General features: G+C 38.3%; 1 pseudogene; it reads left to right on the forward strand.

The window, feature by feature from the left end:
• Nucleotides 1-295: 295 nt before the first annotated feature.
• Nucleotides 296-18166, forward strand: LOC101636766 (annotated as a pseudogene).
• The last annotated feature ends 3078 nt before the right edge of the window (nucleotides 18167-21244 follow it).

Genomic DNA, 21244 nt, shown 5'->3' on the forward strand with positions numbered 1-21244 from the left:
AAAATTTAAAAAAAAAAACAAATGACCAGTAAGCACATGAAATTACTCAACATCACTAATCACTAGCAACAAAGCAAATCAAATCCACATTGAGATACCACTTCACACCTAGCAGGATAGCTAATGTCAAAATCAAAACAAACCAGAAAGTAATAAATGTTGTCAAGGATACAGACAGTTCATAAGAAAGAAAACTTTGTGTCAGTGAGGATCACTGTGTCTTCATGGGTTTTCTCAGGGTATTCTGGTTTATATCCTCCCCCCAAATATGTTCACATGATTCAGTGATATGGCAATGATCCCAGCGTGGCTTGGGTGCCATAAGCTCTACGATGAACAGCGTCACATTGACAAAATATGAATGAAAATGATTATCAAGATGCATAAAAAGAGAAATACCAAACAAAAAAACATTAAGACTACACAAGGAGCAGCACCTCATATCCGCTGGACTGAAAGGGAAAGTCACTAGCTAAAGTTCCTTCTAGTAGAATTAAACAAGTTTGAAAAGTTCGTGCCCAGGGAGAAACAGAAGTTACTGAAAGTTAAATGAATGGGAATGAGAACAAACAATGTGTGGAAGAGGATGACAAGTATGAAAGTCAGCATTCTTGGGGATGGCTTCACAGGAGAACTACCTAAACATGAAAGAATCATCAGGCCAATGGGCTTATGTTTCGACAAGACCCACATAACACATCCTGAACTGAAAGCCACCTTTTGCTGCCAATGCTTGGTGTAAAAATAAATCCTTCATCCCCACAATATACAATGTTAAGTATTATTACCAAAGGTTCTGCGAGGGAAGTGGCCCTTGTGACCCAAGGAGGCAAGCTTCTTCAGGGGAAAGATGCCATGTTGCCAACAATCCCAGAAATGAAGGGCACCGAAGTGCAGTCTTTCCAGTTTGCGGGTACATTCACACAAATAACACCTTATAATCATCAAAGCCTACAAACCCATAAGAACAGCCAAAACTGACCATGGCTGTGATGTTTCTGAACACTACTACCACGAAGCCTTGCAGCCTTACGTGACCTCCATCATCAACAGAATTACCGTTGTTAAACAACACTTAAAGGGTCCTGTTTACAAAATGGAATAAAAATAGCAACTTATAATTCCATTCATATGAAATGTGCAGAATAGAGGAATCTAAAGAGACAGGAAGTGAATCAGTATTTGCTTAGGACTGAGAACATGGAGGTGGTGTACAGGGTGGGGCAGGGTGCCAGTGTAGGGCAGGAGAGATGGTTTTCAGGTGATTAAAAAGCTAAAGTGAACTGTCTAGTCACACATCTATGAATAAAATTAAAATGAGAATTGGACACTTTAAATGTGTGAATCCTATGGTATGGTATGTGAATTAATTCTCAATAAACCTGTTTTTTTAAAAACCTACAATGATGTTGAAAACCCATGGTGAACCAAAGATGAGTATTTTAAATAAAGACAGCATCAGTATTACTGATTTTTCCTCTTGCCTCAGGTGCCAGTATGTCTCAGCAGGGCACTGCAGCTGTCTTACTTGAACCCAGTGACAGCTTTTCAAGTGATAAGCATTTAAATGGACCCACGAACTTTCAGGACTCGTTCAAATGCATTCAACCATGCTTTCTTAGAACTCTCTTTTCATACTCACAGTCCATTGGCAAATGCATTATTTAAATAACATAATCACAGTAGCTCATACAAGTGTCATAAAGAGGTTTGATAGCAAACCGCTGACTCATGAATGCTTGGGCCATGCAAGCAAACGTGCAGAGACAATGAGGAGACCCCTCCTCACAAGCATTCAGTGGATCAGAGTGTCCATTACTATCACTTAAAGGTTCTAGACTTGTTAAACGGAGCTTCCAATGTACCTGATTTTAGAGGTTTCCAGATAAAATAAAGGGCAGGCAGCTACATTCAAATTTCAACTAAACCATGAATATATTTTTCCAGGGAGGATGTCCCCAGTACTGAATGAAAATCCCTTTGCGAAAATACTGCTGTTGTTCATCTGAAATTCAAATTTAACTGGACATCCTGTGGTTTTATTTGCAAATCTGGCAACCCGAGTTTGAGGAAATAATTGCTAGTAGAGCAAACCACAGGACTGAAATGGCCACTGAGGGTGGCTGATGGTTGGGAAGTCTGCCCTGTGAGCTTCAGAGCCACACATTCCTTAATAAGAGCGAAGAAAGATCATTAGAAAGACACAATAATTCACTCTGCTAAATATCTTTTATTACCTAGCATTTGCAAGTACCATTTCATCTACTCCAACAGACTAGAAAACAAAACTTACCATTATTTACAAATATAGAAATCACATCAAATTTTTCTATTTCCTAGCAAAATACGTCTCATGTCTCACTAATTTCTAATTACTAAACAATAAAGGGCAAATTGAAGACTTTGGTTTGGGTTAGAATTTACAAGGGCAAGAAAATAGTTCAACTCCATTCACAACACCACAGCCTGCATTTAGAACCTCTTCCCTTCAAAGTTTAGGACTGATACTAAAAAAGCTCCTTCTCTCTGAACTGCAGGAATATAGCAGGACTCCAGCCGAGAAACCTTTATCATCCCTGCACTCCAAGCTCCCCACCCCATACACAGGGCCCAGCCAGCCAAGGCAAGAGATCAGAGACATGTTTAACCCTCTATCTGCTTTATCAAGGACAAATAATAGTTTGATTAGAAAAAAATTTCACCACCATGTTTAGAAATTATGAAAGAAAGCAGGACAGAAGGGAACAAAGGTACTTTTGAAAACTGTCTTATGATATGCATGAGCAAGGGGGAATAAAAGGAGGCATGTAAATATGTTGCCTTTAATATGCTCCTGGCTGCCTTAGATCCCTAAAATGCTGAACCTAAGCAATTTTCATGGAATCACACTGAAAGACAGGTGCAAACTATGATCAGTAAGAAATGAAGGAATTGAACTTCCAATCCCAGATATCACCAGATGTCCTTAGTTTTCATTTATAGTGGAAATTCTCTTAAAGACCCAACTTTAAAAAATCTTCATATTACATACACAAAGAGGATTTTCCCTGCATCACAATTCGCAAAAACATACTTAGTCCAAAATAGTGAGTAACAGGGTGCTGTTTGAATGAACTGCAGTCCATATGCACAACAGCGTACTAAGCAGCTTATAAGAGAAGGAGGAACATTTCCATGTAGTACTGCAGGATTCTCTCCAGAATACAGTTTTAACAGGGAAAAAAGGCCCAGTGTGTACAGGTGCATCTGTTAGCCAAGGAAGGGGGAAGTGATGGTTCCTAGTAAGAGGAGAATAGACACACATCAATTGCAAATTGCTTTCAGCAATCACTCTGTTGATGTATTGTTACTTTCAGGCTTTTGTGTATATATGGTAGAACAAACCAAATGCTAAATATGCAGGTGACACTGAATCCATATATAACTGTCAAAAGTGGATTTAAATATAAAATGGATGAGGTTAAGAAAATCCTTGTTACCACAAATTTGGTTTTTTTTTTTAAGATTTATTTTATTTATGTATGCATACAAGAGCAGGGGTACAGGCCAGTGGTACGGGGAAGAGAGGGTTGAAAGGATTCACCAGAGACAGAGTGAGAAGTAGAACAGGGAGACAGAATGATATACACTGCTGAGGGGAGCAGTGGGCTAGACGGGAGAGGTCTGCCACACCATGTGAGTCACCTCCCTGGCATGCTGCATTGGCTTTGGAGAACTTCATAGTGCTAGGGTTTAACCCCTTGAGCCACCAAGGAAGCCCCTGTTGCCTTAAATTTGGGTTGTTATTATCAACCAAATAGTTCATGATATAGTTCATACTAAAGGAAAGCTGTACCTGTTTATTTGGGAAAGACATTAAACAATGACCAAGCTCATAGTAATAATACTCCCTGTAACTATATAAGGATATCTAAATAACATTTCCTCCCCCAAAAAGGAAAAAGGACTCCTTTTTATGGTGGCTAACTATAGAACTTTGCACAGAAAATCCGTAAGAAGAGACTGGGCTATTTTATGCCAACAAGCATGGAAAGTCATCAAAGTTTATTCTATTAGGGCTATGTTAAGAAGACTCTCACGTAAAAACAAATAAGTCAAATATTCCATTGGCCAAATCTGAGGTCATATGTGCATGTATAAAGATAGTAACAGCAAGAATTATTTAAATGCATGCATTCATAGTGCAAAAAGTTATCACTGATCACTTTTGGAAGTCACAAAAGAAACATCTCATTATTTCCTAAATAATGAAGGCACTTATCCTGCTGTTTCCATGTGATGTCTACCTTACATAAGTCAAATATAATTAACAAAAGAGCAAAGTGTGAAAAAAAATTGAAGAGAACGTCGAAAACCTGGAGGAATTATGGAGTACCAGGCTTAGTGTGCAAGCCCAGTAGGGAACTGAAGAGAGCTATAGCATGAAGAACAATTTATGGACTATCAGAAGAATCTAAAAGAGTGATTGGGAGGCCTGGAAACAAGATGATGGCAATAAGATACAAAGAGGGTTGGACAAATTTTACTAGTTGGATAGATGGGAGGAATAAAAAATATCACCAACAGGTTTTTATCTTGGGAAACTGATGAATGGTTTTGTTCTTAACCACTGATGATTCTCAGGAAAAGCCATAATCTCATCAAGTACCAAATCTTCAAAATAATTCTTAGGAAACAACGTATAACGGCCAATTTGGGAATAAAAAAACAGGAAAAATAGTGCCTTTCTTTTTGAAATCTTTACTTTTTCCATAAAATCTATTACATCTACTTCCAAGGTATACAAAATATTTTTTTTATGTTGACTTTACTAAGTTTATTTCTATCCTGTATTTCACTGGAAGACAGTTCGATTAAGTGATCTATATTCATTGCCTTCAGGATAGATGAGTCCAACACCTGGTTTCTAGTCCTCATTCAACTAATTTCTAGCTGTGTGATGCTTCTAAAAAAGCCTCAAGTAATAATCTTTATTCTCCTTTATTCCCATGAAGCCCATTCACTGAGCTAGTAAAGTTTAAGAACAGCAATGACAGCAGTACCAACATGATAGTGTAACAGTGTTCTGGATGCTATAAATCAAGAAAATGAAGTGGGGTAGTGCAAAAATAAAGGTACATATTAAGTTAAAGGTGTTATACAATTGGTTTCTCATTTCCAATGCTTATCAATAGCTTCTAGAGGTCTATTATTGTGCAAAATTAGCCATATATTAGTAAGCATTGGGGAAAAAAGAAAAAAAAAAAACTACCTGTCAAGCACTGTTTCAGGCAACTAGAGTGTACATTTTTTCTAGCCTAGAAAAGGCAAGAATAATTACCTGAAATTCAGGACCCTGACAACCAGAGAGCTTAAATAAATTGTCTACTGTCAAAATAATCAGAAGTAAAGCAGCCATACACATAATCCTGGAATCCCCTCTGAGTCAAGAATTGTAACTCAATAGGTACCTAAATAAATGCTGGTCATAAAACTACCACCGAAGGTTATCTGTTGACTCTTCTTCCCCTTTTAAACAAGATAAATTAAAGCGTCCTTGTTTCAGTAAAGCAAAAGAACTTTATTCCCCAATAATAACACACGTTGGACTGTGTAGTCTAAATAACAGATTTGTTGTCTCATAATCTGGAGGCTGGAAGTCCAAGATCAAGAGGTGAACATGGTTGGGTTCTTCTCAGACATCTCTCCTTGGCAGTGTTCGCCCTGTATATTCATATGCGTTCTTTCTGTGTCCTAATCCTCTTCTTATAAGGGGACATCATTCATAGTGAATTAGGACCTGCTCTAAAATACCCTATGTCCAAACACAATCACAGTCAGAGATTTCAAGATCTGAATTTAGGAGAAACACCATTCATCCTCTGACAGTGACCTCTGAAAAAGATCCTCCTCCTAAGGAAACATAGGGAAGGAGCTTAAGTGTTTTTAAATCATAAATGAAGTTGTGAAAGTTGTTTTAAGAAATACATTGATGCACTTATAGGTCAAGCCAAGGAGTAAGTGATTGCCAACCCCCAGGGAGCATTCTGAAAATGTGCTGTGGTGTTTTACAACTTACTCACTGGATGTAACCACTTAGCATTTGGTAAGCAGAGGCCAGAGTTATGGAGTGTATGAAGCAGTTCCCTACACAAACAATGGCCCCACATCCCAGAAAGGAAGACTGTTTAGCCAGACTAAAGCCAAAACAGATAGCTATCAGACACACTCCTGTGTATGCCAATGCTAGGTAGCTTTTATAATTTAAAAGCCCAATAATTTAGTACAGAGGCTTTCTGTCGATAGAAGCTTACTCAAATTAAATATATTCCATGCTCCATTTTCAAATACCTATTTGTTGAAAGGGGGTTTAGTGTAATAGTGGCAAGAATATAAAAGCAAAGAGGCATCTGCAAAAATGTCAGAGGATGTGAGTCATCTTTTAATAAATTTCAAAGAAAACATGAAATAAGTAGACAAACTATATGGACCTCAATAAGTTACTTTAAATATTTCAGGTTATTGTCATACTATGTATTTTCAAAAAATATATTATATAACACTAAAATAACCTCAAACCTCCGATGTGAAACATCATATGGAAAGCATTTGTTTAGGGCCGCTTGTGCCTACTACCCAGCTTCTACATACGTGTTTTATTGTTCAGTTATTGAAACCTGTTTATTACTCAGCACCTAGAGAGGAATATGGACTCTCAGGTCTTTTTCAGCACCAGGAACCGAAAATATGCCTTGACAGGAGGTAGTACTGAAAACTCCAAGATATGACTTCTGCAATGCCTGGTTACCTGTCTATATCAGAGCACAGAAATGTATTTTGTCACTAGACTTATAAATATGGTCCAGGTGCCTTGTAAGTATATCATCCTTCCTCATTTTCTTCACCTTGAATGTCTCTTACCTGTCCTAGTCTGTTATCTCTACTTCAAGTTTTTATTCTTTTTCTTATATACAAGCAAGTCTAGTCAGTTATTACTTATTCTAAGATTTGACTTTGTGGTCCACATGCATCCTGTCCTTCTCATACATAATTATCTTCCTTTTCTCATATTCCCAGACTTACACTTTAGGAGAAGTTACAAGTGACAATTACATCATGCTGTCTTCTTGCACAACTGCGCTCTCACAGTTACATCCTGAAGTATATGCTATGTTGCTATAAATTATACTCATTCATTATAATATAATCATAGCATTACACTTTTTATTATATTTACAGGGATGTTATATTATCTATGAAATTTATTTATGGTTAACTAAAAGAGGGAATCTGAGAGGGTTGAGAGTCAAGTACAGTGATTGGCAAAAACTGACCCTGAATTTGGTCAAGAAGAAAAGGAAAATGTTCCTCATCACTAGAACTCTGATAGCTCAGCAAACAGAACTTTAAAAACAATAGCCCAGAAACTGGGTGCAAAAATTTAGAAAAGAGGAGAAAAGTGATTTATAAGAAACCCAATAACTGAGTGTGAATATGCAAAACTGACTTTCAGGAATGCTATTTGCTTATCCAGCAGTCACCATAGCATCATGGTTGACTAAGGAGTCTAAGATGTGAAGAGAGACTAGTTAGAATTTCCATCCTGAAGAGTAGCAAAAGGCAATTTGACTAATAGATCAATTCTTTAAAGCCTGTGACCCACACAACATGTCACCACTCGAATAAATCTTAGTTGTACCTCAAATGGCCTGTATATGTGGTTGAACTTCATAGGAGTAAGAAAAGGGGGTAAAGAAGTCAGAAATAATGAAAGGTCAAGAGGGTTTAGTTTCACAAGAAAATTCTATGCCTAATAAGATCCCATTCCCTTTCTAGGCATAACAAAGAGAAAAACATTAGAGGAGTTGAAGAATACTGCAGAGAACAATGGTTCAACCCATTAACTCTAAGTGGGCTCTATTTCCCCTAAGTCTAGGCCAACATCTAAGCTAGTAACTCAGAATAACTTTTAATTAGGTTCTTTGAGAACAGAAATGCTGAACAGCAGTTTGGTCAACACTCTGTTTGATGCTTAAAGCATGTCATGCTATATTAGCTGGCCCCTTAACTAGAAAGAAAGCTTCTAAAAGAACAACAAAACAAAGAACCAAAACAAGGATTTTGATTCTCCTTTCATGTCATGAAGGGTAGCAGCAATATAAATTCTAGAACATAAAACTCGTCCACATCCCATCCCTCTAAGTTAAAAAGGTCATTGTGAATTCTTAATAAATAAAGCATCAGGATAGATTTAATTGATATCAAATAAATCTTAAGCAAGAAGCCAAAGAGGCTACATTTGATCAGATTACCTACAAGGCAAAACTTAGTTTTTGCTGAAATCTTACTGCATATTCTTCATAATCCAGAAAAAAATAATTTTAAGAATTACACACTAGATGCTAGACATGGTTTAAAATTCTTTAGTCTGAAGTTAAAGCAAATGATTATTCATTTTAATTTTATTTGCCAGAGTCATTTAATCTGATAAATTAAAAAGTGAAGTACCATAAATTTACAGGTGAAATCTTGACTATTTAAAGGGTAGCTTTGCCTCTAGCAAGTCAACATTATTTAACAGACAGATCCTGTTGTTAATAGAAGAATATTAAAAGCACATCAAAACAGACCATTTAACTTTCTTACCTAATTAAAACATAACATGTTTATGGGGACAAATATTTGTCTTCAACAAAAAATCTTCAAGATATATATTTTATGATTTTCATACTATAAAGGAGAAGCTTCAATACTACTTTATATACTACTTAGCTAGTCATTTCTTTTCTAATTTATTCAGACGAAAAAGAAAGGTCAGCATTCCCTCCCCCTCTCCAAGTCCCAACTTCACATGCATTCATCTTTAAAACATTTTTTTTCCCAAACTGAAGCTAGAGCTATTTTTAAATATTGATTTATCACTTTAATGACCTCTAAAAAACCCCAGGTGTTAAAGTGACTAGCATAAACTGATAAGACTCTTTTCACTCCAGATATTGGAAAATTGGTTGCCATGTTTAACATTCAGGGTGAGTCCAGAGAATGGAAAATGACCTGAGGTGTCTTCTGGTTGGCAGTTTCCTCTAAAAAGTTTTGTAAATAATTTTTTCCTACTCTAGGACAGCAGAGTGGGGGAAAGGAAGAGACTTGCAAATCACAAAGACCTGAGTTGAAATCCCAGCTTGGGCTCATAGTTCCTATCTTTTTCTCCTCCATTTTAATTTTTCATTGGCTAATGAATAACAATGATTACTTCCCAAAGGCTGATTCTAAGAACTGAATGGAATAACATTAATGACAAGTGTCTAACTAAGCAGAAATATAGTGTAAGCCTCCTATCTTCCCTTCCAAATTTGATGATGATTTTGAATTTTATTATATCTAAATGTAAATTCTTCAATTAAAGTGTTTTCTCTCAAACAATGAGGGGGGGGGAATTGCTACTTAAATCTGTAATATATGCTTAGTACTTTATATATTTATCTTATTTAACTTTCAACTCCCTTAATTGTTGGATGGGTATGATATTGTGTATGTGAATGACAACTACCTTTTAATATAAAGAGCACTTTGTGGTCAATATATTCAACTAAATTTCTATATGTTACATTAGCCAAGATATATATGTACCCCCATGTTTACTGAAGCACTACTTATGATAGCCAGGAACTGTAAACAACCTAAGCACTCAATGACTGATAAGTGATTTTAAGAAAATGTGCTATGTATTCACAATGGATTACTACTCAGCTATTAAAAAAAAAAAAGATGAACTCTTGTCATTTCCAATGGCCTGGATGGGACTGAAGGGGATTATACAAAGCAGAAATAAAAAGAGGAAGACAAATATAGGATGATTTCACTCATTTGTGAAATTAAACAAAGCAGACAAACAAAATAAAGCAAAAACAAACCTCTAGATTGACAACAAAATTATAGTTAGCAGAAAGGAATGGGAAAGGGGGGTGGGAAGAATGGATGAAGGGGCAAGTGAATAGTGGTGAACATCACTAGAACTTTGGTGGTAGATGTGACATGATGCATGCATTTATTGAGGTGTAATGTTACAGGCCTAAAAAATTATACAGTATTACAAAATAATGGCCCATCAAAAAAAACATTGCTATTTTTTACATTAATTTTTAGTTTCTTAAATGACAGAGATAAAAAGTTATTTTTGGATGAGTATGACTTTTTCTGGTTTTGCATCCTTAATTTACTTCTTTCATAATACCTTACAAAATTTCCATGAATTTTTATACTCTGAAAGTCACTTAATTTAAGTACATTCCAAAAGATAAATGTATGACAACCAGCAATTTCTGAATTTGCATTGACCCAATACCCTTCTGAATCCGCTTATCTTCCATGCAAAAGAATAGGCATGGCGTATATTTTCTGCTTGCACAGCCCTCAGCTGATTGGGTCTGCAAAACTAGACTAATTATACCAGGAAATAGAGCAGAGCAATTCTACTCTAGCTAGAATTGAACTTGGTCTTAGTACAGCAATGTTCACAGAGAATCAGAGCCAGTCTTTGGAGGAAAGGGATGAAGGAACCACTTAAAAAGCAGCAAAATGAAACCAATACAGCCCACACACAAATGCTACCAGCACATGAGAATCTGCCAACATTACTCAGCCATTACCAACTATTAAACAACTGCTCTTATACCCTCCACCCATGTGGTCACCCATTGACCCTTGGACCAATGCTAGCTGTCTTTCTGCTATTGAGGAGTACAGAACACTTAACTCAGACAGGGACAGAAAAGGAAACACAAACATCAAAGCTCCTCACGCATCACCAGCTTAACACACTAAAATTTTATAACAACTAAAATAACTTAAAAAAGAGAAAAATCTCGTTTTACAGCAAATTTCAATTATTCCACTCATTGTTATTATCTGAGCATGCAGATGGCAGTATTATCTAATTTTTTTTTATGCATACAACAGCTGGGGTGTAGATCAGAGGTGTAAGGTGTTAGAGGATTCATCAGAAACAGAGTGAGGAGCAGAACAGGCAGACTGACTGAAATATACTGCTGAGGGGAGCAGCAGGCAAAACAGGAAAAGTTCTGCTGAGCCAGATGGGTTAGCTCCCTGGCCAGAAATTGAATTTGTGCTACACTGGCTGCAGATAGCTTCATAGTATTGAGACTTAACCCTTTGCACCACCAGGAAGGACCTCTAATTTTGTTGTTGTTGTTGTTATTACCAAAAACTGCTTAAAAAAAAAAAAAACCAAGTAGGATTATTACTTAGTACAAAGAGACAGATAACAAGTAATCCTTAGGAACAGTGGGAAAGATGATTTTGAATTCCAACTTAGGTATTTAAGCCAGTATTTTTCAGATGACCTAGACATGATATTGTTTAGAGGAACAGGACAAGTATTTGTTTTAATGAAACAATACTACAGGTAGTAAGTAGTAAGAACAAATATTGGTATTAAGGATAGGTGTCCTTTCATTTATACTTTTACCATGTTCATACCTCGGAGTATCTCAGGAGTCAACTATCATCCATACTAGTGGTCAAGGTGAAGACCTTGACAAAGTACGTGACAAACCCATGCATCCAGTTATGCACTGAGAACAAAAGTTCCTCCAATCACACTGCCATAACATACTTACTCTCCAAATTAAAACACGTAAAATTATTCATAGGAAATTCAACATTAAGTTAACTCAAAATGGGCCAGAGAGATGAAAACAAAAGTATAAAACTTTGAAGAGAGAAAACCTACAAGAGCTTATATTAGGCAAAGACCTAGATATACCACAAAAAGAAAAAGAGTAAGAAATTGATAAATTGGTCTTTATCAAAATGAAAAACTCTTGTTCTGAGATATAGTCAAGAGAATGAAAAGACAAGCCGCAAACAAGTAAACCACATTTGTAATCCAAGTGATAAAAGCTCTGCATCCAAAAATCAATAAAAAACAATTACAACTCAGGCTCTCCCTGGTGGCACAATGGGTTAAAGCACTACATTATGAAGTTCTCAGAAGCCACTGCAGCACGAGTTCAACCCCTCACCTGGGAGCTGACCAACATGGTGTGGCAGACCTTTCTTGATTAGCCTGCTGCTCTCCTCAGCGATCTGCCTTGTTCTGCTCCCCACTCTGTCTCTGATGAATCTTCTCACCCACCACACCTCTGGCCTGTATCCCGGTTCTGTATGCATAAATTATAAATAAATCTTTTTTTTAATTACAACTCAATAATAAACCCAATTTAAATGAGATCTAAGCACATGAAAAGATGCTCAACATCATGTCATCAGGCACGTGCAAATTAACACAGCAATTCTTATCCACTCTCCCCACTAACCCAACACTTCCTCACTACTAGTAACATTACATAAACAGTCCTATTTATATACCTTTGTACATATATCATTTTCCCTATAGATTTTCTGCTTAATCATTTGCTATGTTTGTGTTTTTAATTTTAATTTTATGGGTTTTTTTTCTTTAGTTATTCATCCTTAGTCATTTTTATGTTCTAACTGTTTTCTTCTCATTTATTGCTGGTATTTTTTATATAATCAACTATTAGTGTAAAATTTACATACAATAAGATTCATCAATTAAAAAAAAATACAAGGTAATACCATTACAAACCTACTAGAATGGCTAAAATTTAAAAACAAAAAGTACATTATGCAAAGGAGTGAAGGGAGCAATTTATATACAATAAGACTACCCAATTGAAAGAAAGATACTACTGCACACCTACTTATATGTTAATACCAAGGGGCCAGCATGTGAGCTAAGCAACTGAAACTCTAGCACACTGGGGGAAACATGATTTACTCAGTAAATGCACAGGAAAGAATGTCTGATAAAATTCAATACACATTCATATTTTTTTAAGATTTATTTATTTATGCATACAGAACTGGGGAGCAGGCCAGAGGTGCAGGGGCTGAGAGGATTCACCAGAGACAGAGCTGGGAGCAGAACAGGCAGATCAACCAAATACATTGCGGAGAGGAGCAGCGGACGAGACAGGAGAGGTCTGCTTGCCATGTGGGTCAGCTCCGGGTAGGGGTCAGGCATCAAACTCGCACTCAAGTGGTGGCTAGCTTGCAGTGCTGCTTCCCGGCACATTGCACCACTAGGGAGGGCCCACTCATTCATAATTTTAACAAAAATGTCACACCCAGTGAGGAAAAGAATTTGATATTTTCTTATTAAAACCCAATATATAGTTACATGTGATCCATCAATCCTACTATAAGATATTTACTCTAGAGAAATGAGAACTTAAATTCACTCAAAATTCTGTCACACATGCTTGCTGCAACTTTATATACAGTAACGTCAAACTGAAATCGTTTGAGTGCACATTAACTGATGAACGGATAAACAGTAGTACATTTATGCACAAAATGTGACTTAGCAATAATAAGGGACAAAGAGTTGACAGCGTACATGCAGGGTAGGGCTCATCGAGATGTGCTGCTCTGGCACAGGGATCTATCGAGACCTTGAAAGAGCTAAGAAGAGGCATGACCTTACTCTCCATTACTGAAGGGATTATGATAGACAGTCAGTTCCAGGAAAAAGCAATCACCACAGATAACCAGAATTTACTAATCATAATTCCTCTCCATCCCAGCAAATAATTTATCTTTGTCATCCTCCCCAAAATTGCCTTCCTTTTTTTTGAATTCCCAAAATCATACTCAATATTTCTTAGTCTAGAAATTTGTCCAGTCCTCTTAGGGGTCTTATTTGCCTGTGTAGATTCCGTGTGTACATAAAGTGTTCTTTCATCTGTCAATCTACATGATGTTAAATGATTAATTTTGAGCCAAAAGGAGGTAAAAGGGGGAATCACCACCTCCCCTTATAACAGAGTAATCCCCAGAGAAAGGGGGTTCCAGGTTCCCCGCCTTATCCTAAGGAAATGTGAAACTGAGCACAGAGAAGCTGAGAGGCAGGGAGGTCCACTAGGAAGAAGAGGGGATGAAGAGAAAACCTGGAGGGTTACAATGAGAGGGAGATGTGAAGAAGCTGCATTTGCTTCTCAGCCTTGGACTGGCAACAGAGACATGGGGGACACCGCAGGGGACACTTGAAAGAGACATGGGTGAGAGGCCCAGGGCAAGGATGATAATGACAAACTTTACCTTGACTTGCACTTTCATTTTGCTCTTTTCCTTCCAGACTTGTGTGGCCCCTTCTGCCCCTTTCCCTTGATTCCCCACAAGAAGGAGCCTTAGCCTTGTGGGCCTCAGTGTCCCTGCTTTAGGACAACCCTGTCTGGCTGGGCATTTACCTTCATGGGGACGGGTAACTTTGGGTGTTTCTTGGGGAAACTATTTTAACTATGTTCTCTCTCTTATCTCTATTATACACTAATTGCATTAAAGTTTTTTTTCGATTGAAGGTCTTTCACACTAGCGTATGCTTTGCCCTTATGCAGCAGATGGGAGAACCAATTTAGAGTGTGCAGTTTGGGGGTTCAGGGGTGCCCTTCATTCTGCCCTGTAAAACCCTGACACTACTGATATACGCAACAAGTTGAATGAATCTCAAAGGTTTTGTGCTAATTATTGATAAAAGGAGGCTGACTGCAAGGCAAACTACTGTATCATTCCATTTGGATGACATTTTGGAAAGGTAAATCTATAGGGACAAAAAACAAATCATGGCTTGCCAGAGGTGGGAGTGAAGGAACTGGCTGACTACACATCAAGTGAATTTGAATGGTAATAGAACTAGTTTATAATTTAATTGTGGTACTGGTTTACATGATAATTATGTCAAAATTCAGAACTATACACCAAAATGGGTGTATTTTTCCACATATAACTTCAATAAACCTAACTTAAAATATTTTAAAAATTAGTTGATGTGACTTGGATATAAACTTAGGGATTATAAAATAAGAACATAGCTACTGGGCTGCTATAAGTGACAATAAATTTTCAGGACTCCCTTCTGCAGGCTCTACTAATTAAATCTTTTGAATGAGGTTCCAAAATGGCCAATAGGGGAAATAATTGTAGCCTTTTAAAACAAAAGTTGTTGTGCCAATATTTGACTGCACAAAACAGACTCAGAAACTTAAATATGACATTAATATAGCATCTATTGTTTCTAGAAAAACTTTATGCTACTTTATGTATCCATCTAGTACTTTAGAGTCTACAGTACACTGTCATAGACCCATCTCATTTGAGTTATTACAAAAAACCTCACTTGCAAAGTAGACGCATGCCAAAAGCTCTGTTGCCAGGAAGTTACAAGCCACAATGGTCACTATGAGATAAGGTCTAAGCACCATTGTGAAACAAAGATTGTCAAACCCCAAGCTTCATTTTCTTCTTGTCCCCTGAGTGATGTTAAACACTGAGGTAAAATTAAGTCAGTCCCAAACAGTAGGACAGGCCAGATTAAAGATAGCTGTGGTGTCTCCAAACAGAAGTAACTGTGGTGGAAGAAAACAGAACACAAGTATATTCACATTTGCACTCATATTCTCAGCTGCTGAGGGGAACAGCAGGCTGTCTCTTGTCTAGGGTCCATTTAATTCTGAAGCTCTCTCCCTAGAACAATATCCCTGCAAAATACTGGTACATAATAGGTAATTTTTTTCTTATTCCCAGTGTGCCCCCTACTTCCTCAGTCCTGAGCCTTTGTTCATAGCATGCCCTTTCTGGATGTTTTTAACATCCATTTCTTTCACTACAAAGGCAGCCATTTAATCCCCATCCATATTTTAAGAACCCAAAAAGTTCCCCTTATTGTCCAAGCAGGAGCCCTTCCTTCAGATGGATTCAATGGTGCAACTTAGCCTTACAGAATCAATCACAGTCTGTCTTATTTCATAGATAGGTGGTCACGTCCACTCTTAAGCTCCCCAGGAACAGAGGTCTAGCTCCGTTCCTCTGGGAGCCACACCACCACATACATAGTAAGATCTCAATGCTTTTGTTGAAACGCATCCATAGCTGATTGTGTCACATACTTCTAGAAAGCACTGAGCCAGAGGAACTAAGAGGTAAACACAACAAGAAAAATTACCAAAATAATGAAGCAAAATTGGCTCCTCTTATATTCGTCAGGGTTCACCAGGGAGAGAGAACCAGTGAGCAAGCTATGTATTTTTCATTTATATAAAATTCACACAGAAACTTTTAAGAATTGACTCACACAATTGCTTATACTGGCAGCTTAGAAGCCCAAAGAATTGATAATGAAGCTTGAGCCCTCAGGCAGTTGATCAGCCTGACTGAAATCTCAGTTCTTTGAGGTAGTCTGTCAAATGATTGGGTCAGACCACCGACATTATGGAGACTAATCTGCTTCACTCAATGTCAACTGAATTAAATGTTAACATCTTCTAAAAAAAATTTTCAAAGTAATACTTAAATATTTAAAATGTTTGACCAAATAGCCTACTTGACACATAAAATTAATGATCTTGTAACAGTGTAATCTAAAAGGGGTAGTTTCCATGTTCCCTGTGTCACCTAATGAAGGGTGGAGCTGAACAGCCAGGGGGAGCTACAGAGAACTCAGGAAAGAGGACTTGGAAGAGGCACACGGAGCAGAAAGACATGGGTGCTTTCGCTTCTTGGCTTTGGACTGGTACCGGGGACTTGGGGAACATGGAAGAAGACACTTGGCAGAGGCGTGGGTGAGAGAGCCATGGGGAAACTGATAACGGAAACCATGATCTTGATAGTACTTTGATTTTGCTCCTTTTCTGACTTGCCTGGCCCCTTCTGTCCCTATCCCATGGTTCCCCACCAGAGGGTGCCTTAGACTTCTAGCAAGCTTTGGGGCCTCAGAGATCCTGCTTTGGGCCAACCCTGTTTGGCTGGGCATTTAGCCTGTTGGGATGTGTTAGCCTTAGGTGCTCCTTTTGAAGACTATGTTCTTGCCCTTCTCTCTCTTGCATACAAATTCTATTAAACTTGTTTTCCATTGAAAGCCTCACACACTAACAGTATATTTTGTCTTGATACAGCGGATAGCAGAACCTATTTAGAGTGTGCAAGGTTTGGGGGTCTTGGGAATACTCTTCCTTTTGCCTGATAACACTATTGTAGTGGTAGCCACCTCCTTTAAAAAGAAAGTTTTATCGGCCCTCCCTGGTGGCGCAGCGGGTTAAAGCACAGCACTGAAAATCTAAAGCTGCTTCCGCATGAGTTCGATTCCCGCCTGTCCCGGAGGTGACCACGTGGTGTGGCAGACCTCTCCTGACCCGCCTGCTGCTCCCCTCAGCAGTGTACTTCGTTGATCTGCCTGTTCTGTTCCCCACTCTGTCTCTGGTGAAGCCTCTCACCCTCCACATCTCTGGCCTGTACCCCAGTTCTGTATGCATAAATAAATAAATCTTTAAAAAAAAAGTCTTATCTTAGGCAAGCTATACAAACTTGCCTGTTAAATGCTAACTCAATGAAAATGTTGGAAAGCTCATTTAAAGATGCTGGTAAACTTAAATTTTGTATAGAAGCCTATATTGTAACTTGTTAATTTTGTGACATTTCAAGCACGTTTTTAAAAAAAATCATGTAAGAATTCATTCACGATAACCTCCCTTACTTTTGTTACTCCTAGAACACTTCCTATGTTGCTCCTTCCAAATAAGGTGTAAGTGACCTCAACTGAAACTGAGGCTTCAACATATCAAGAAACAGAACAGAGAAAAACTGTTTCAAAATAAAATGTAAGTATTATTTAAAAATAGACAGTAGGCTCAAAATGGAGCTGTTCATGTCAGGAATCCAACAGGCTTAGTATCTAACCCAATCTGTTTCAAACTATCCCAAAAAGTAGAAATTTAAATTAACCAGTGACAGCAAGGTCTTCTGCACAAGACTCCCTCCTTCCTTTCCCCTAAAAGAAACTGACTTTGCCTCAGGTAATCTTCCCTTCCTTTTGCTCCTGAGCTTGCCCCCACCCTCCTTCTGATTATACCACCTTTTCTTTTGACTAACATTTACAGGTCTATTGGCTATTTTGGATGCTTCCAGAGTTCACGAATTGGTTAATAAAGCCAATAAGATCTTTACATTAAATTGATTATATTTTTGTTATTTAACAGATTTTGGGATACAAAGCTACTATACCTTCAGGAACGAGAAACACGGGCACAAGCAAACTATATTTGAGTGTACTTCCTCACCATTCCAGAAAGCCCTCAATAAATTCCTCTAGGATCTGAGCTTCTTTCTCTGGCAGTTCCTGATTTAATTGGCTTCCCAGTACAAGGCAGATCCAACTTGAACTAGCAGACAATTCTTTCCTGAATTGGTAAACGAGCTGGTAGATGCTTTACCAGGGGCCATCTGAGCTGACAGATAATTCTGACAGGAGCTAAGTCCCAAGCCTTTAATGTCAAAATTCAGGTTTTGAGTGGAAACATCAATTATGTCCAAAGATCCACGGGGAACTGTTAGTGGTGTTGTGCTGTTCTCCATTCCAGTCCCTAGCACCCACGTGTTGAAATCTGTTGGTTCAACACTTTGCCTAGTCAAAGGTCCCATGGGACTTGTCTGTGATGCACGAGTTCAAAGTAATACCTTATGATTACTGTCAGAGTCATAATGTTGGTGGAAGAGTATGTCCTGAATGAACACCGCCCAGTCATGCTGTATGGATTCCATGCCAACTCCATGCCAAAGAGATCCCAGGCATGGAGGACTCCCATCATGCCATGGAGTTGCCATGATTTGACTTCTCAAAAGGCAGAGCAGAGGTTGCTGGGAAGTAAGGGTGGAGTTAAGCAGCCCTGCTTTTTATAAAACCAAACACACATGGGCTTGCCCTCTCTTGGTTCTGCCGGCCTTCAGCATCCACTGAGATCCCAGCTTAGACAGCGTTACCAATAGGACATATTCACCAGTTTACCTCTCTCTCCTTGGGTCCCCCCTCTTTTTGTTTTCCCTTTGCAAATAAACCTTTGATTAATCTTTCTGTGTGCCTGCGGTTGGGTCTCATTCTAAGTTACTTTTTTAGTGTTTGGGTGAGGACTCACGGCCAGGCTATCACCTTTCTTTAGGGGTTGCCTTGTTAATGAAAAACTGGACTTACCTGTCATTTTTGGTAATGAGGCCTAACTAAAAAAAAAAAAGAAAATGAGACCTGGCTGTTCTTTGTTGTGTTAGGTGTTGTATACTCATACGTTCAGTGTTTTCTGTAAACTGTCTCTCTGGTCTCCATCACAGGAGGCTGCATGTACACACATGCGCCAGGCAGGCAGCAGAAGAGGCTGTAAATCCAAACTTTGGGAGACATTTCCATGACCATCTCATAGTTTTATTAAAGATTTCCAGCTGGAAGTTCAGGTAACAGGTCTTCTCCCTTGAGGTGTTACTTTGATGTTTTATGAACCTCTATGGGTAGGAAATTTGGGATCCAGGTTCTTGCCATTCCCAGCCCATGTCTTGAGGTTCCAGTAAAGGTGTGTCCACCTTGAGGTTGTCTCAAGAATAGAGAATCTTAATGTGCACTAAGATAAAATAACTGGTTAAAGAAACCTTGGAAGCAAAGAGCAGCAAATGTTAGTTAAGCATGGGTCAAACATTTAAAAATAATTACCTCAAAAAGAAGTCTCCCAAGAAAAGCTCAACCACTGTTGCCTCTCTTTCCATTAGGGCAGGTAACATGTTTCCCACCACCACTTACAAGTAGTTAAGGGGAACAAGGGGCCAAGCTGAGCCACCAGGTGAAACTATCTAAGCAGAAGGCACAAGAGCTCAAAAAAGAACTTTTGCTTCTCCAGCTTTTTTTCACACAGGACCTGAAAGAGACTCATGGAGGACAGACATGTAGAGACACTTGAAGATGTGCGTGAGCGACTTGTGGGCAGGCTGCCAGCGAAGGAGACCATGGCAGCCATTATCTTCATTTGTACTTTTATTTTGTGCTTTTTGTTCCAGACTGGCCAGCGCCTTTCTTGCTGCTCCCCAGAAGAAGGTGTCTTAGACTTGTAGCACGCTATTGAGTCTCAGTGGCCCTGCTTCAGGCCAAACCTGTTTGCTGGGTATTTGCCCATGAGGGGATCGCTAATTTTGTAATTTTTTTATTGGAAGACAATTATTAGGAATATCCTGTTCTTCTCTACTCTCTCTAAACATACAAATCTATCTAACATGTATCACATTGAGAATCTGCCCTTTGTTTTATGTGACAGATTGTAGGGCTCTGTTTTAGAATGTGCACCCCTTATGTTTGGAGTCTCTGGGTGCCCCTTGGTCTAATGCTAACTATGGTTGTAGTTCTGCTTCAGAGAACCAAAGCTCAGCACAAAACTGTTAATGTGTTTTGAGTCCTTCCTTTTGTCGTATTTTATGCTGGGAGAGAATTTGTGAATCTTTTCTTAAACTCTAAGAAACACTTATTTGCTGATTGAATCACTGTTAATATGGAAAACTTCAAAGTTGTTTAAACTAAATTATTTATTGGAACTATGAAAAGTTTTAGAGAGTTCAAATTTCTTACTGGAAAAAGTAAATTGTAGAAAAATAAGAAAGGAAAAGTAAAGAAGTGTTTAGGGCCTCCCTGGTGGTGCAAGGGTTTAAGCACAGCACTATGAAACTATTGGTAGCCACTGCAGCACAAGTTCAATCCCTGAGCCAGGAAGCCAGGGAACTGATCAGCATGGCGTGGCAGAACTCTCCTGTCTCACCTGTTGCTACACTCAGCAGTGTATTTTAGTAGATCTGCCTGTTCTGTTCCCCACTATGTCTCTAGTGAATCCTCTCAAACACACACTTCCACCTGCCTCCAGAATCTCTGGCCTATACCCCAATTCTTGTATGCACTAATATTTAAATCTTTTTTTTTGTAAAGAAGTTTTTGGCTAGCTTCAGGGAATTATTTAGTAGGTGACATCAGACTTAAAACCATATCTTTAACAAAGAATTCGGTCTCACTTTTGAAAATTCTAGTCTCACCTGCTGGGCTAATACTACCAAAGATGCCATTAACATTTCAGTGACCACTATGGGGTCTCTGTTTCAACTTCCAAAATTTTATGCATCAAATTCAAAACTCCAGATTTAAAGAAAAAGGAAGAAAAAATTGAAGCCAAATTTGAATACAGTCAGTAAACAACAGAGGTTAAGGTGGGTAATCCCAGTCTGTCCTTTCTTATTTCCTCCTCCCTTGTAGGTTATTCTTCATCAGAAAGAAAATCAGGTAATATGATGGTTTTCCTTCCCCCATCTTGTCATTTTGAGAACTGGGACTGGTTACAAAATATGGCTGAAAAGAGACAAGGATTTTTTTTTT

The sequence above is a fragment of the Condylura cristata genome, unplaced genomic scaffold (assembly GCF_000260355.1).
Source record: "Condylura cristata isolate star-nosed mole 26May11 unplaced genomic scaffold, ConCri1.0 scaffold00019, whole genome shotgun sequence".
NCBI lineage: Eukaryota > Metazoa > Chordata > Mammalia > Eulipotyphla > Talpidae > Condylura > Condylura cristata.